General features: G+C 42.2%; 1 long non-coding RNA gene across 2 annotated transcripts; it reads left to right on the top strand.

Annotated features, from left to right (window-relative positions):
• Positions 1-221: 221 nt before the first annotated feature.
• Positions 222-16115, top strand: LOC146501152 (uncharacterized). 2 transcript variants are annotated; one of them, XR_014869976.1, is made up of 3 exons: positions 222-1375; positions 4743-4892; positions 15704-16115. It is a non-coding gene; the product is annotated as an uncharacterized LOC146501152 (long non-coding RNA). The 2 variants fall into 2 exon arrangements; XR_014869975.1 differs by lacking the exon at positions 15704-16115 and adding an exon at positions 6913-8821.
• Positions 16116-16647: the final 532 nt, after the last annotated feature.

The raw sequence follows: 16647 nt of genomic DNA, 5'->3' as shown, positions 1-16647 counted from the left end.
CTCGTCTAGCCAGTCGAAGTCCAAACGCAATATTTAAAATTCATTGTTTGGAAAAGTATCTGCAAAACTATTCAATGTGAAAATCACTCTTATTCCAAACAGTGCGGTCTCGTATCGAACCACGAGCCTTAATGATATTTTCTTCCTCCCAGTCGGTGCAGTTGTGACAGCCAACACCTTGAACAGCACTGTGTACATTATCATATGTTTACAGCATTAATCTGGCTGCTGGAGCCACAGCTGTGCTGGCAGAGAGACGTACTCGATCGGTGCTTACGAGTTCAAGTGTGCGATTGGCTTCGTTGTCTAAATGAATTACATTTCAATCAAATCACAAAATTAAACGAAATAAATAAATAAACAAGAAATCCCAGTGTTTGCTATGAAGCGAGATGGTGTCAAGCGGTGTTACGATGCTTGTTTCATTCATATCATTTAGCACCAAAGACTCCATTGATTCAGTCACTATAATTGACAGTACTGTATATTGAGGGTGCTTGTGTGCCTCGGGCCGACTCAAACCGTTAGACCCAGGATCCTTGTTGTGAGGATCTGCTGAGGATAAAGGGCACGATTCAACGTGACATCCAGAAGCGGAGGACTGTCTCCTTCACTTTGATCTACCGGGAGGTTTGAGAGTAGACATGTTGGTCTGCCACTTAGTCGAGTATTCACTACACAGAAATAAAAAAAGACCTGAAAAGATGCAGTAAGTAGCTGCGTACTCCCCATGCATAAATTATTCTGACAGCAAATTCTTCAAAAGATTGTTGAAGCGATTCCAGGATAGAGCTCGTCTTTTCAGTGCATGAAAGAACAGGTAGAGTTTCAAACAGAGACAAAACCTCTCAAAGTTCGCTCTGCTGCAGGGAACGTCGGTTTTGTCTGTCACGAGATGAAAGGGAAGCAGCGGGGCTTCGATGAAGACTCAGCACGCCACCAGGAGTTAACCAGGCCATTCCTCCAAAGCTCGTGTCACCAGAGAGATTAATTGGCTTGGGTCTCTTCAGAGTATTACTGATTGGCTCTCACAAACACAGAAGCTTTTATCTCATTGGCTCAGGCACTGCCACGGGTAGAATGAAAGACTGAGACCTTTCAGCGGCCCCAAAGTCCGAGTTAATGTCTGACAGCGCTTTCACAACTCTGTCTGTTGCTTCATCATAATGTTAGAAATCCAGACTCTGCTTTTTGCCACATGTATTCCACGGTACTCTGTTTGCATGCGCGGCGTGCAGCATGTGTTATGTTAAAGCGAGGAGCGGGGTGTTGTGTTTTTTCACTGTTGCAGTTTTGGTCTCAGTGCACGAGACTGCAGCATGAAGCTCCAGGTTACAGACACTGATAGTGAGCAGCGAGTGTGTGTGACGTGCAGGTAATTAGTATACAGAGAGGACGTCATGCTTCAAAACAAATCAAACTTTGATTGCATGCTATCGCTAACAGTCTGCTGTGCCTTCTTCTTTCTGCCTGAACACAAATATTGGAGCTTGTGCCTCTTGTGATGCTGTTAACTGTCAGCCTTCACATGATAAAGACACATTTATACACTTGAGCATTATTATTGCATAATATCAATATAATATATCCGAGGTCTGTGAGGGAAAAGAAACAGAGAAGATTCACATATGAATCTCACTGTTTCCATACAGATTAACAGGGTAAGCAGCAGCTAGAATCACTTGATTAATTAATGATCATCAAGTGTAATAAGAGCAGAGCTTTTGGCAGTTTTCTGGTTTGGAGCCTTCATGTATGTGTTGATGAAACAACACAGGACTAAATGTTCCAGAACGTTCGCCCTAAAGTCAAACCGTGCAAACTGCAAACCCCAAAACTCTGCAGGCCTCGGTTAGCATGTTAACGTTTATGCAATCTGAAGAACACTCAAGTACGACTTGTTTGGAAGGACTGCCAGAGAGAAACTCCTCTGTCTAAAAAGAAACATGGCAGCAGAGCTTAGGTTTGCACAGATGCACCTGAAAACACAAAATTTGTGTAACGGTGTTGTTTGGACAGACAACAGCAAAGTAGAGATGTTCGACCACGATGTACGGCACCATTTTTGGCAAAAACCAACCACACGTGTCAGGAAACACCCCTCACACAGTGTGTTGGATTGGCCCGGTCAGGTTTCGACTCCAACACTATAAAACTCCACAACAATGTGAGAAAAAGTCACACAGAAATTAATTACTTGAAGAATAAATGAGTAAGTAACCAAGTACCAAATATAATATTTCACCCCATATGAGTCAGATCTCTTTGGGAAGTAAATATATTGAATCTTTGAAATCTACTTTTACATCCCTGTAACGTACACGTCTCAAACCATCAACATTTGCAACTGAGTCAAATTTACTTACAGAGTCTTTCACAGATAAAAATCACACACGCTTCACAATAAAAGTATAAAACAACAAATCCATTAAAAGCTTGTATAATTGTATTAAAATATAAAATGGTGTTGTAGAAAGGCATGTTCAGTATTCTTTATTTGGCCTTTGTTATATTGATGAAGTCACCTGCACCCATATGGAAAAGAAAGAACTTATAAAGACTTAAATAACATGTGGCCTACTTCATGTAGTGAATCATAGAAGGCTTATATGATTCACTCATGAAAGTGGCCACTTTCTCAGTACTCTCATATATAGTTTTAGTATCCGAAAGTATCTCAATTTATCTTTCAGACTATAGTTTTGAATTCTCCTGACTGACTCTAATGAAAATGAAACCAAGGACAGCACAGCCACTTAGGACGTATGTGCTTTCATCTGCTCAGTGGGTGAGGCAGAGGTTTAGAAGACACACTGTGGCTAACTGACCGCCACTTAGTGTGCTATGAGCTGTGACGCTGAGTGGGTAGTCAGACGCCAGAAGCTTCTGTGGGTCTCTTCTTCTGCAGTAGAATGAAAAAGTCTGGACAAGCAGTGATAGTTGCAAGAAGTGCATTTATTGCGAGCTAGCATGTGTGCTAACACACAGAGGAGAGCAGGTCATCTACTAATTGGAAGGGAGGTGGTTTGATCCCTGGCTGCTCCCGTCTGCATGCCAAAGCATCCTCGGGCATCCATCAGTGTGTGAATGTTAGAAAGCACAGAAAACGTTAGTGTGTGAGTGGATGACTGAGTGCTGTATGAGCAAGGAACTGGACTGCTGTTACAGCCTTTTGTTTTGAGATGACATGTAATACAAATTGTTTGTAGACATTTCCCTCTTGTAATTTCCAACGATATTATGGTACAATGATGCAGTCAGTTTCAATATTACTGCTCTCAAGTCCTTTTCATAAATCAGGAATTTAAATGTCATGAAGTTTCCCAAAGTTTAAGTAGATGTTTCATGCATTACTTTCACCTGGACGATCAGGACGTTTGTTTGCACTATGGGCTCAAATTGTGGTCATAAATATTTTGTACTTGTAAATCAGGATTTGTATGTGTAAAAAGAATTTGTGTGTGGACTTGTAACTCTGCAAGTTACAAGTACGAATTTTGACCCTATTTTTCTTCCTTTCAGCTGATTGGTCAATGTCATGTCAATCACAAATGTAACTATCCAATCAGAGAACAGATGGGTTTGGCTGTCAGAGGGGAGCTTTTTTGAACTGCAGGTCCTTGAAGGGTGATACAGTTTGAAGCTGGAGGATCTCTGTGTAAATATCCGATAGCAGCTAGGTCCCCTAACCTTCAGCAGCTGTTGAAAGGATAAAGTTGTGCTATATCAGTGGTTACAAATACATTATTACTTTAGGATTAGTTTAACACAAAGTCAGGGCTGACCCAGGACCATGGCTGTGAGTCACAGTGCGCAGCATAAAGGTCCTTTCACATCGGACCAGGATGTGCTGCTGATTTGTGATTGACGTGACATTGACCAATCAGATGAAAGGAAGAAAAATAGGGTCAAAATTCGTACTTGAAACCTGAGTGCAGAGTTTCACACACAAATTCTTTTTACACATACAAATCCTGATTTACAAGCACAAAATATTTATGACCACAGTTTGAGCCCATACCACTGCAAAGAAATTGAGTCCTAACTGAGACTTGAGAGTAATTTTGTAAGAGTATGTTTTTTAAAAGAACTGCATGGCATAAATTTAAGATAAGTAAAACTGTGCTTACTGAAACATGTCTAAAGCATGATGCCACGGAGACGCTGGTGAGGAATCAGCAGTTTGTCTCACACTGAGCTGCAACAGTGATTCTCTTTGTTTAAGGCAACCAGCAAAAGGAAGTGTAATCCAACGCTGACACTCACTTCCTTTGTGGCTTCAGCCGTCTCTGTGCTGAGACTACAGCATGTTTTGACACAAAGTGCCACTATAACAATTAATATTTGATATTCACATATAATGACCTCGGGTAAGAGAAGACAAATGAGGCGTAGCATAGGTTGACAAAAGCCTCCTGTTTCCACATCAGTTACTTTCATATCTGGTAACAATAATGACAAAAGGATTGAAGCCTCGGTGGAAAAAGCCTCGCTGTCTTACTGTAGCTCCTTGTCATTCTCCTCGAGTGCTGTGGGCAGGGCCACCCTCTCTGCTGGGATAAGGTTATCTTGAATGGAAGAAATCCTCGGAGAAGCAGTATTGATCCAGCCCACAATTTCACACAAAGCTCTGCATTCACCATAAAAATGTTGGCAAGAATAATGTCGTTGCTTCTCATTTGGGCCTTAACACAAAATTCTCAGGAGAAGCTGCTCAATGACTTTCCTTATTTCCTATTCAGGCTCCATCATAAATGTCATCGTATGCAAAGAAGGATTTCTGAATGCCCAGCTGTCTACATCAAGCTCAGAGGGCTGAACCCAGCGTCTTGCATTTCACATGATGATCACCTGCGCTGGCTTTTCCCGTCTACAGCAACTTCTGAAGACAGGTAAGCAGTTTGAGCTGCAAACCAACCACCGCCTGGTGTTGAGATTTGTCTACATTTACTTTCAATTGTTTCTTGCATGCTTGGTGTGCACTGTCAGCCTGCTGAGTGGCAAACCCCTTTGATACACATTCATGGACTAATATGAAAAGTGCAGAAACTGTTATTCTCCTCAAGACAAAATCTTCTGTTTAGTATCTTCAAACCTTTATATTTGTAGTTTTTCCTCACAGCAAAATACCTGCAAACACATTTTTATGAGCCTCATGTGCACAGTGTGCAAAGAGCTATAATAAGGCATAAAGCATTTAACACGCAGTGCTACTATAAATAAATGAAAAACACTGAGCTACAGGATGGAAACTACAAACTTTAGACATCTTAGTAAACATTTAGATCAAGAGGATAATAAATCCAAGAAACAGCAAAAAAGAAACGATATCTGATAAATAAAATCACAAAAATAAAATGCTGTCTGTCTTTAAACCGGAGCCCATTTGCTTTCCTTCATCCATAACTGAATCCCACTTTAGGCTCCGTGTGAATACCTGACGCTCTCACCAAGCTCAACATTACTATTCAAGGATTTACCCATCGTGACGAATCCAGGAATTTTATATAGGAGGCTGCTCGCCCTGACCTTCGAATGTCAGCAATGTATTCATCAATTTCAAAGGAACGAGCACAAAGGACGACATTAACATCTGTTGGGTCAGAGATCGCACCATAGAGCATACTGCAGACTCTGATTTCCTTCACATGTGTTTAATTGAGATAATCTGATCAGGTGCATAAAACCAAGGTCAGTGAGAACAAAGTGGAGCTCGAGGTGTGCGCACCACAGGCTCGTCCAGTAATAAAGCGGTAAAAACATGTGTGTCCGTGTTATTGGAGGATGTGTTGTTGCTATGACAAACACTGGTGGGGATGTCATCCTCCATATACACATACAGTTTGAAATCTCATCATGCTGTCATATTGTTAGAACTGGAAATAACTGCCTGCGTGGTGATGAGCAGGCGGTAAAGCTGCGAGACGTTTTCTAGCTGTAACACAAATACAAGAGTCTCCTTGACCTGAACTGAATACAGAAGAAATGCTGTTTCCAACCATCATTTTTCCGTATTTACAACATTCATCGTTTGACACAAAACATTCTATCAGGGAATGAACTCTACTTCAAATATTTTGTTTATTAAATGGCAAACAAATTATTCTGATGTTTGAATCAAAATTCACTCATTTTTTTTATGATGTTCAATCTAAATATTACGATTAAATAACACCAGATAAGGTTTTTTTACACCTGTGAATGTTGTTTAAGTAGTCGAGTTTTAGGTGTACATCCTCTATCTATCTAAAAACTATCTAAATAAAATGTAATATAATAATAATGGATTGGATTTATATAGCGCTTTTCGGGACCCCTCAAAGCGCTTTACAATTCCACTATTCATTCTCTCTCACATTCACACACTGGTGGAGGCAGCTACAGTTGCAGCCACAGCTGCCCTGGGGCAGACTGACAGAAGCGAGGCTGCCATATCGCGCCATCGGCCCCTCTGACCATCACCAGTAGGCAGTAGGTGAAGTGTCTCGCCCAAGGACACAACGACCGAGACTGTCCGAGCCGGGGCTCAAACCGGCGACCTTCCAATTACAAGGCGAACTGCCAACTCTTGAGCCACGATCGCCCAATATGTGAGCACAGAGAGAAAAAAAATATTATATATATTACATTATACTATATATTATGCAATAATTTTATCTCATTGACTGTTGTGTTCAGATTGTGTTCCAGTTTCAGTGGCACATAAACTAAACAAGTAGATGTCGCAAAAGTCACATCCTTTGCAATCTTTATATCATATCTAAAAATCGATATTGTGGTGGTTGTGATCTGGATTACCAGTATAGAAACCAGTGTAGAAACCAGTGTAGAACCATGCTGTCTGTGGTTCATTCCTGTAATTAGAAAGAAAAAATGTTCTAATGTTACTGTAACACTTCTAGGTTCATTCAGAAGCATCTGTGATGCTGAAACGACACTGTGGACCAGACGGTCGCGATAATAACATCATTTAAGGAGACACGACTACACTACACATGTTTGCTGTAACTTTAGAGCAGAGCAGGAAATGACCGTGCTGCACTCAGCTGTTTGGATTATATAGAACTGAAGTCCTGCTGTTCACCAACTGTGACAAAAGTAACTACAAATGTGGCAACAGTTACTAGAGATAATTTGAAAAGGTGCTGATATCCTTTGTAAGGTTAATGGTTGCTGATTATCTAATAAAATATCTAAAACATAAATGCACATTAGTCAACAGGGTCCAGCTCTTATTTTAGATAAGAGATAGTTCGAGATATTGATCTTCACTTCTCAGTAGAACTAAATGTAATTATGATAAGCTCCTCTCTAAATGCTGGATACAAATCAACTACTTGCTGAATATTGGATCCATTTCCAAATTGTTTGATTTTAAATTTATTTCTGACAGAATTTTTTTGTCCCCCACCCCCATTCAACCTTCAAACACCCCGATACTGAAGTATAATTTGAGGATATTGTGGATAACACCTTAATACTTCCTTCATTGACTGTGAAATACTCACAGAAGGAGGAAAAAATCCATTCACGCCTTCAGATCCTTTTAAAATTACATTTTGTGTATTTTTATCATCGTCTTTGTGAAGAACATTATTTTCAGCTGAACGTAGATGAAATAACAGAATGTTTTGCTTTTATCAGTTCATGTGACCCAGTTGGTCAGTTAGAGAGTTAATGAGTGAGAATCTAAATACCCGACTGTCCTTTTTTGCAGAAAGTAAGCAACACTGGCCTTTGTGATGAATTGTGACTGCCATTGCTGAAAGAATCACTTGAACCAAGGTTACACTGTAAACCAGATGAGCTACAGCAGACCATACGCTATTTGAACTGTTTTTCTAAAGGCTAATTTTGTTCTTCATTCCTCCACCATCAGTTCATGACTGTTCATAACAGATAAGTGTAAGCCAATGGAGCTGTGTTTCCTAAGAAGCCTAATCCTATTTTAAAGAGCTCAGCTGGGAGAAGCTGGTTAATATCCACTTCAGCCAGAACCAAGCCTGGAGGTGCTGGTGCTCCAGTAGACCCGGCAGATCTGGACCAGAGAGACAAAGTGTAGCTGAACAGCAGGATGCAGATTGTCTCACGGGCTGTTCAGCACGTGCCACGGTGGAGCTTCACTGGAGGCATCAACAGTCTAGTTGTAAATACATTATGTGTGGCCAACACTGGAGGCGAGGATAGGATCATGGAAGGCACAGATGTGGCAAAAAATATAAAACTGCTCTTTAGGCAGAAGTGAGAAAGAAAGGACAAAGAGCCAAGGCCAATTACACTAAAACAGCTGGGGTGGCGGGTAAGAAAGTTATAGGCTGCTTCTGTTTAATAGCTATCAGCCCTGATCTCAATCCTGCCTATTAAAGAAAATGGTTTTATGAAGCAATGGTAAGCTATATAATAAAGATGGTGAACAAACATCATGGAAAAATGGCTCCAGTTTGTGCTGGTTGAACAATGGGATGCCATCCCACAGCAGTGACCAGCATGAGGAGGGGCCAGGCTGTAGTGGCTGTGTGTGGTTCTTCCACATGTTATTGAGGCCTCTGTTTGTTAAATGGATAAACTGGTAAATTCTCAAAAATACGTTTTTCTCCAGACGTCAAGCATCCCATCCAACAAATGATCCAAACAACAAAAACAAATTCAATAAGTGAATAAGTTGGTTTGCATTCACAGAGAAGATCTGGTGATTCTCACAAACTCAACCCACAAATGCCTTTTCCCACAATGTGGCGCCATGAGAGGGGAAATAACCAGGCTACTTACGGCATAAGATTTAGAGCCAAGAAGGATGGATGGATACACAGATATATATATATATATATTATATATATTATTATATTATATATAAGCTGGACTGAAAGATAGCACAGAGGCACTAATCATGGCAGCACAAGAACAAGCTCTGAGTACAAGATCCATAGAGGCTGGGGTCTATCACACCAGGCAAGACCCCAGGTGCAGGCTGTGTAAAGATGCCCCAGAGACAATCCAGCACATAACAGCAGGGTGCAAGATGCTAGCAGGCAAGGCATACATGGAACGCCATAACCAAGTGGCCGGCATAGTGTACAGGAACATCTGTGCCGAGTATAACCTGGAAGTCCCGAGGTCAAAATGGGAAATGCCCCCAAGGGTGGTGGAGAATGACCGAGCTAAGATCCTGTGGGACTTCCAGATACAGACGGACAAAATGGTGGTGGCTAACCAACCGGACATAGTGGTGGTAGACAACCAGAAGAAGACGGCCGTAGTGATCGATGTAGCGGTTCCGAATGACAGCAATATCAGGAAGAAGGAACACGAGAAGCTGGAGAAATACCAAGGGCTCAGAGAAGAGCTCGAGAGGATGTGGAGGGTGAAGGTATCGGTGGTCCCCGTGGTAATCGGAGCACTAGGTGCGGTGACTCCCAAGCTAGGCGAGTGGCTCCAGCAGATCCCGGGAATAACATCGGAGATCTCTGTCCAGAAGAGCGCAGTCCTGGGAACAGCTAAGATACTGCGCAGGACCCTCAAGCTCCCAGGCCTCTGGTAGAGGACCCGAGCTTGAAGGATAAACCACCCACAGGGGCGTGCTGGGTGTTTTTTGTTTTTTATGTATATCATATATATACAGTATATGAGATAGATGGATGGATGGACAGACACTCATTTCAATTTAGAAAATAATTAAAAGAGCAGGCCAAAATATTTGCAGACCTTGTTACCACCCAAACTGCCGCCTCCTCTTATATTGCAATGAAAGAGCATTCCACTCTTTGCAGCACACTCGTCTCATAACACACTGCAAGGACTACATTTGCATATTTCAAGGGGTGACAATGTCATTTGCATAAATTTAATGAGTCTTTCAAAGGAAAAAACACTGGATACCTGCAGAAACAAGCTGACATTGTTCAAAGGCCTTTTTTCCCCTTATTACTGACAATATTGGCCTTGGCTTGCAGACAAAGCACTGTTACACAGATTATCAGGAGGTTTGACATCTTTGTTATCAGAGAGGCTGTTTTCCTGGGAGGGAAAACGTGCACAGAAGATGGAATTTCATACCCGCTAAATGGGTGGCATAGATAGTTAGCATGATATCGATACAAGGACTTGTTTGCTGGGAGGAGCTGACAATCACCAGGCCCTAATACCGGTGTGCCATGGCGACGGAAGTATGCGGCATTTTGATGAAAGCAGTTCAACTGTCAGTAACAAAATGGGCAAACTAATTACCAGTGTAAGCTGATTTCCTGGTTCACACTCCCCACAGCTGGGAATGTCTCCAAGCGCACGGCATGATTGTTAAACTAAGAAAAGGTACATGTTCTGGGTAGGTACACCAGAGACAGCGTAAATGAATGGGACTGAGTGTATGGAAATGAAATAAATGTTCCCCTCTTATTGGGAACAGCCCTGTGAATTTCAATGAGGAGACGATGGTCTCTGTGGCAGTGAAAGCAAGGACTAAAAACTCCAAACTTCTTCTCCGTCAATCACGCTCCTAATTTGAATCTATGGCGTGGTGCCGCACAGGCTAGCAGAGGCCTTTTGTCTTCATATTGCCATGAGATCAAAGTCTATGCGATCACTTCAAAGATGACATTTGCAAAAAAATGAACATGGCAATACTTTGCCACGGTCATTCCAGCAGCTCCCCGTTTGTGCTGCTGTGCTCGGCCGTGCATCGCTCGCTCTCCAGAGTCATTTATTAAATACTGATGAAACAATGGTGGCACATAAGCTCTCCTTTGTCAGGCCTAAGCTAAGTTAATTAATTAGCAATCCATGCCACAGTGCCAGGAGGTTGTTGATTGTATCATCCTAAGCCGTCATCCTGTGTAAATTGACTGAGATTGAGATCTAACAAGGCTTTGACCTGGATCCCTTCCTAACAACCTGATGTGTGAAACATTGATGAGGGGATTAAGCTGGAGGAGGCTAGAGGACATGTTATCTTCAGCTTCATTATGTGGCAGTGGTCAGACACGCACTGTGTGGAACTATACTGTTGATGTGCAACCTTGAGGAGTGTGTCCTTTTAGCTTCATACAAAAAGTCTCCACTACACCGAGTCAAGCACGATAAAGACATGGCATGAATTTCAGATGTCAGTCCTAACTCCGACTCACACAGCGACTAGTGCTTTCTCCTTGTTCCCACAGCAATAATAACCTGAAATTATTCACACAGCAATTCGACATCTTTGAACCTGTTCACTTGGCATTCATTTGCAGTATGTGAGCAATAATATTCAGATGGCATCTTTTGACCTGCTCATTCTTTTAATGAGCAAAAAATGCATCTGGGTATCCTGCTACTGTGTCCTCAGTACAAAGAGTGACACTGGTGGTCACACCAAAGTGGTTTTTGAATTTCCACAGGCCGCCCACTGCTCTGAGGCATGCTAACTGTTAGGTGAGCTGATCAGGCCCCGCGGGCCCTTAAAGAGGTTAGAAGACCACTCAGTCTCATTACACATTAGCAAGAATAACGAGCACAGCAGCGGCGTTCACATGCCAGTACACAGCTGGGTGAAGATCGGTGTGCACAGCATCGTGTGCTGTTAGAGCATCGTGCCAACTCTATACGGCCTCACAGTGGATACAATTCAATTCAATTCAATTCAATTTTATTTATATAGCGCCAAATCACAACAAAAGTCGCCTCAAGGCGCTTCATAGATACAGAGAAAAGCCCAACAATCATATGACCCCCTATGAGCAGCACTTTGGCGACAGTGGGAAGGAAAAACTCCCTTTTAACAGGAAGAAACCTCCAGCAGAACCAGGCTCAGGGAGGGGCGGGGCCATCTGCTGTGATTGGTTGGGGTGAGAGAAGGAAGACAGGATAAAGACATGCTGTGGAAGAGAGACAGAGATTAATAACAGATATGATTCAACACAGAGAGGTCTGTTAATACATAGTGAGTGAGAAAGGTGACTGGAAAGGAAAAACTCAATGCATCATGGGAATCCCCCGGCAGCCTACATCTATTGCAGCATAACTAAGGGAGGATTCAGGGTCACCTGGTCCAGCCCTAACTATATGCTTTAGCAAAAAGGAAAGTTTGAAGCCTAATCTTAAAAGTAGAGATAGTGTCTGTCTCCTGAATCCAAACTGGAAGCTGGTTCCACAGAAGAGGGGCCTGAAAACTGAAGGCTCTGCCTCCCATTCTACTTTTAAATACTCTAGGAACAACAAGTAGGCCTGCAGAGCAAATACAACACAACCAGCAAATAACAACAACAAGCATCACAGAGTAATACAAGTGCAATGATAGGTCACAATAATGTGTGATGTCAGATTTGGGCTGATGCATTTGTTAGCAGATCATAAACCTGACATGAGTGAACTGGTAAAGTTAGAAATGTCCACAGTAAATGCGTCTTCACCAGCCTCCACATCTGTGAACGCTTGTGACATTTCATGAACCAAACAGTGAGAGAAATAATCATCAGCAGATCAATAATGAGAGTGATAGAATGAAACACCTTTATTCAGTCAGTCGTGACCTTTCATTTGTTTTCCCAGTTGTGCTGTAATTACTGCCTCTCATAAATTCACATTCAGCTGGTTTTTTCTGTCGAGCGCTACAATGAAGTGCTGCAAAAATGTGACACAAGATTGTGTTTTTGTTACTAGGAGAGGAAGTGTCCCTGATTTCATTCACATGTTGAGTTTGTCCAGCGGTCTGACATTATTCATACGCCCTTGTGGATAACAGGAGGCAGACCTCTGCGATGAATATGGAGGAAACGCTTAATAAAAGCTTCTACTGCCTTTATTTAATAGGCTTTGCAGCCTTGCAGTATGCACTTACATTGTATTATTTTAGTCAGCATGTGATTAGCCTCCCATAGGCCCCAGAGTCTAGCTGAGCTGAAATCCCCTGTGCTTCCCACAGAGACACATCAAACCGAACTGGGCCTGATTAAACAGCCTGCTTGAAACTTCAGAAAATAGCAAACAGTTTAACCTCACAGGAAGCACAGGAGTGATTCATACTGCTCCCCTTTTACATTGCTGCACCATCATGCTCAGTTTAAAGCACTGCCATGGCTCAATGCAAGCCGGGCAGTTACTGTACAGATAATTATCACCTGACAGCACCTGTGTAGCGTAATAGTACGACATCATCTTTGTGTTTTGGGACGAACAGGAAAATTTCACCTGATTAAATCAAGTTAGAAAAAATCCACAATGACTTTAATATTCATAACCTCACAGTGGTTTATGAGCCTGATGAGAAATGGGTACGATATTAAGCAGTAAACATGATTCCTGCATGCCTTTGGTTCACTGACAGACCATCTGGTGAGAGAGAGGAGTGTGCCGCTGGACTCGCAGGTGCATAATTTTGACCAGACTATTTTGCTTCTTTACCAGAGATGAAAACGGGGGACAGATTTAACGGCGTGGCTTCTCTGGCTTCATGACATCCTACACTGCAAAAGCCGAGGACTTACAGAAGCACTTGTGACAAGGTTATTGTAGAAAACAAATTGAAGTCACGACACTGCTGAAAGCGCCCGGCCAACGGTCACGAAGAGATAATCCAGAGCTGGGAGGCTGCACTTTGGTGTCGGTCCTAAAACTGGATGATTTACATTTCATCACAGTGATGCCACAGATACTAATGTACTGCATATATGACCGATGTCTAACCATCCCACAGTATAATAATGGTAAAGTGTTTTCAGATGTAGGACAGCTGGTTTCATCATTCAATCACTCAGGGCTGCTTTGATTTGATGTTTCACAGATCTTCATTCAGTCCTGGCACCGATGAAGGAGGCAGCAGTAATGAGCATGATTTATGCCATATGTGCAAGACACTTGTAGAAATTACACTTGTCAGCACTGACAAGGGCGCCGAGCGTAGTTACATTTTTGAGTGCCCTGTTCTTCCCGTCAGTGTCAATAAGAGCAGTGTGTGTGTGTGTGTGTGTGTGTGTGTGTGTGTGCGTGTGTGTGCGCGCCACACACTGCAGCAGCCTCCACTTCTCACACAATCACGCTCAGAGAGAGATCCCTCCTCTCGATTGCAAATGGCAAAAATGCATCATGAACAAACACCTTAATCTTATTCTATATCAGAGACGGAGTCATGCAGAGTTCACTGCTGTGCGTGCCTGTTTGTTTATACTGTAGTTAAGTCTTGTGTTGAAATGTTACAAGGTCCAAACTATGAGACTGTGATGAGGAGTTTATGAAGAAGGAAGCAGAAGGCTAATCCAGACGTTACACCTTCAGCAGCTGAAAGCAGAAAGAGCTGAAAGGCTGAAGACGCTGTTGGACACGTCACAGCACCTGTACATTAAATATATAATGAATTTGTTTTTGTGTTAATCTCTGTTACTCGAGACATGCAAGTAAAGAAAGCGTGTCAGTGCTGACCAGCAGAAACATCCAAAAGACTGTACATCTTATACTCAGGAGGGACTTTGAAGAAAGTACTTGTCAGGTTGTCAAAAAGCATCTAAAAGCTTCTCTTCTCGCACCCGGTCGACACTGACAGGCAACATTTTGAACCTAACAATTTAGCAAGTACATTCATTTCACACAGATGAGAAATATGCACTATGGGAACTTTCCTCTCACATTCTTTTACTTTCTTTTGTTTTGTATTCTTCACACTTCTAAAGCTGAGAGCGCCACGTGAAAGCCTCTGAGAAAAGCGCTTCGCCTGTTTTGATGCCATTTATCTTGGCACACGCTACAAACTCTTCTTCCAGGCTGCTTTCCAGATGATTGTGTTCACACGCTTCACACAGGGTGGATTTCACTTCAGGCTTATTGCTCCTTCTGTCCAGGTTCAGATGTGATTTTATGGAGAGCAGCAAAAATGTGCAGCAGACTCTTCATTAGGAGCCATTGCTGGCACTGCATTTACTCTAGTAGTGTATTAATGGTTTATGGTCCAGATTTAGCTTTAGATATATACTTTAGATTTAGGGCTTGAAACATTCCCCTGATAGTTTGATGACATCACAACTGATGCAGCTCTAACGCACTGACCTACAGGGGACTCACTGTGACCTTTGAACTTGTTCTGGAAGCAGCCATATAGTAGCCAGTAGCCATGTTGAGACATGGTTGGTCGCAGCAGATGGCCCCGCCCCTCCCTGAGCCTGGTTCTGCTGGAGGTTTCTTCCTGTTAAAAGGGAGTTTTTCCTTCCCACTGTCGCCAAAGTGCTGCTCATAGGGGGTCATATGATTGCTGGGTTTTTCTCTGTATGTATTATTGTAGGGTCTACTGCACCTTGAGGCAACTGCTGTGTAAATAAAGTTGAATTGAATTAAATGGTCATCAACAGCACTCAGCTGGTACTAAGGGACCCAAAGTGTGCCAAGCCGATATCTCTCACACGAGCACACCACCACACTGGACACGGGGCAGGATGTCATGCTGATTATGCCACGATCTCATCCACCCGTCTGTGTCACAGCAGAAACTGAGACTCATCAGAACACAAACTTTTTCCCAGTCTCCTGTTGTTCGGTGAGCCTGTGTGAATTATAACCTCAGTTTCTTGTTCTTCGCTCACAGGAGTCGCTCCCAGTGTGGCAGTGACTCCTGTGACTCAATTATTTGAGTTACAGTTTCCTTCCCATCAGCTCAAAGCAGTCTGTCCATGCTCCTCTGACCTTTGACATCAGTAAGGCATTTTCTCCCAGAGAACTGCTGCTCACTGGATGTTCTCTCTTTCAGAGTGTTCTCGACCAACCCTGAGGTGGCTGTCTGGGACAATTCCAGCAGATCAGCAGTTTCTGAAATCCTCAGTCGAGCCCATCTATCATCCACAACGACCAGAGTCGCTGAAATCACTTTTCTTCTCTATTCTGATGCACCTCTGATGAGTTAATGAGCGGTTGAACAGGTGTATTTAATAAAGTGGCCAATGAAAATAAATTATTCTAATAAATATCATATTCTAATAAAAACTGTTATTCCTATATGAGACACAATACTTAATAATTTAATTAAAAAAACTTAAATTATAAAATCACTTGTAAAAGTGATTTTTTAAATTCAGTAGTGAAGATTTCATTATATCAGCAGTGATCAAAACACACTGCTGGCTGCAGGCTGATAGCTGAAACCTGTGAATGATCACAGCTCTGCAGTGGTAGCAACAGGTGAGTGGAAATGAGCTGCAGATTACACAGGCACTATTTGCATGTGGATGAATGGCAGATTACTGAAGTGTGAAGTAGCTGACGGCCTTCCAGCTGGACGCTGTCACATGTGAAAGGACTGCTAACACGGTGCAAATTCAAACACTAACAACTTGTAAATAAACAGGATAACGCCAAGAAAGCATGTTTATCTGCAGAGCACATATAAATGATATGGTGATGCTAGCTACTGCAATTCTTCTGTTGGTTTTTGTTAGCCTAATGCATGTTATTTATTATGTTACTTTTGTTATATGTTGCTGATATAAAAAACCTTTTCATTATTCTCAGCATCACAAACAATGATCTACAAGTAATTATCAGAAAACGTTTGCAGAGTTTTATTATTAATGAAAAACCCACAGAGAGAGAGAGAGCTCAAAAAGCTCAGAACACAGACCTCACAGCCGCAGGCGAGACTGAGACGCATCCTTAATCTCAAATACAGTAAACTAGTTAGCTAACGTCAATTAGTAA

The sequence above is a fragment of the Neolamprologus multifasciatus genome, chromosome 16 (assembly GCF_963576455.1).
Source record: "Neolamprologus multifasciatus chromosome 16, fNeoMul1.2, whole genome shotgun sequence".
In the NCBI taxonomy this organism is placed as follows: domain Eukaryota; kingdom Metazoa; phylum Chordata; class Actinopteri; order Cichliformes; family Cichlidae; genus Neolamprologus; species Neolamprologus multifasciatus.
This window is presented reverse-complemented; position numbering and strand designations above follow the sequence as displayed.